Source organism: Bidens hawaiensis, unplaced genomic scaffold (genome assembly GCF_021521415.1).
Source record: "Bidens hawaiensis isolate Kalapana, Puna unplaced genomic scaffold, B.hawaiensis_p1.1 tig00020927_1, whole genome shotgun sequence".
NCBI lineage: Eukaryota > Viridiplantae > Streptophyta > Magnoliopsida > Asterales > Asteraceae > Bidens > Bidens hawaiensis.
Genome location: NW_027493234.1, coordinates 35033 through 37061, shown reverse-complemented (window position 1 = coordinate 37061; position 2029 = coordinate 35033).

Genomic DNA, 2029 nt, shown 5'->3' with positions numbered 1-2029 from the left:
TCGGTTTGACCAACGCACCGGCTGCGTTCATGGATCTTATGAACCGGGTGTGTAGACCGATGCTCGATCGTTGGGTTATTCTGTTCATCGACGACATTCTTGTGTACTCTAAAAGTGAATCCGATCACGCCGGTCATCTTAGGGAAGTGTTAGAGGCTCTGCGGAAGAACAAATTGTATGCGAAATTTTCTAAGTGTTCCTTCTGGTTACGTGAGGTCCAATTCTTGGGCAATGTTATTAACCCGAGTGGTATTCTGGTTGACCCTGCGAAGGTGGAAGCCGTGAATGAATGGGAGTCTCCTAAGTCTCCAACCGAAATCCGTAGTTTTCTGGGTTTGGCGGGGTATTACCATCGCTTTATTCCCGATTTTTCAAAAATTGCTTCTTCTCTGACCAAGCTGACTAAGAAGAGTGTTAAGTTCGTTTGGGGTACGGAACAGGAGGAGGCTTTTCTCGAGTTGAAGAACATATTGACGCATGCCCCAATCTTAGCTTTAACTGATGGCACCGATGATTTGGTGGTGTATTATGATGCCTCTTATCAGGGGCTTGGGTGTGTTTTGATGCAGCGAGGTTGAGTCATCACTTATTCCTCACGGCAGTTGAAGCCTCATGAGGCGAATTATCCTACCCACGATTTGGAGCTGGCGGCGGTGATGTTTGCTCTTAAGTTATGGAGACATTATTTGTACGGTGTTCCTTGCGTTATTTATACCGACCATAAGAGTTTAAAATACTTCTTTGAACAAAAGGAACTGAATATGCGCCAACGTCGATGGTTGGAGTTGATTAAGGACTATGATTTGGATATTATGTACCACCCCGGTAAGGCTAACTTGGTGGCCAACGCGTTAAGCCAGAACGATAGACCGAAGCCGATTCGTGTGAAATCCTACCAGCTTATTCTCAAACCCGACATTTTGAAACAAATAGCCAACGTCCAGAATGAAGAGTTGCAGGTCGAATGGATTATGTCAAAACGTGTTTGGGGTCATGAGAAATTGTTGGAAGATGTCGGTGACGGGGTGAAATATAAGGATGGTCCTTTATGGGTACCGAGGTATGGGGGATTCAGAGATAAAATTTTGGATGAGGCGCACAAGTCGCGCTATTCCATTTATCCGGGCGCGACCAAGATGTACCAAGACTTGAAGAAAAATTATTGGTGGTCTGCGATGAAGTTTGAGGTGGCTCAGTACGTGAGTAAGTGTTTGACGTGTCTACAGGTTAAGGCCGAGCATCAGAAGCCATTTGGGAAACTTCAGCCGTTGGAAATACCTGAGTGGAAATGGGAGCATCTTACTATGGATTTCGTGACTAAACTGCCTCGTACTCCTAGGGGCAATTATGACACCATTTTGTTAATCGTGGATAGACTGACCAAGAGCGCTCATTTCTTGCCGATTTGAGAGACTTTTAATTCTGAGCAGCTGGCCGATGTGTTTATTCGTGAGATCGTCTCTAGGCACGGGGTTCCGGTATCTATTGTTTCGAATAGGGATACACGTTTCACCTCCAGGTTTTGGAAAAGGTTTCACGAGGAGATGGGCACCAAACTCCTCATCAGTACTGCTTACCACCCGCAGACAGATGGTCAGTCCGAAAGGACCATTCAGACTCTCGAGGATATGTTGCGGGCTTGTGTTATCGACTTTGGTGGTAGTTGGGACCTTCACTTACCGTTGGTGGAGTTTTCTTATAATAAAAGTTATCACGCCACAATTGGGATGCCATCGTTTAAGATGTTGTATGGTAGGAGGTGTAGGACTCCAGTCTGTTGGGGTTCCATTAGTCAAAAGCAGTTGGGTAGTTTAGAGGTGGTCGAGGCTACGACTGAGAAGCTCGACAAGATTAAAGCATTTATGAAGGCCGCGCAGGATCGTTAGAAGTCTTATGCAGATAAAAGGCGAAGGCCTATTATGTTTGAGGCTGGGGATCGGGTTATGTTAAAAGTTTCTCCCTGGAAGGGCATTATTCGTTTTCGTAAGAGGGGGAAGCTCAGTCCGAGGTTTATTGGCCCGTTCCGTGT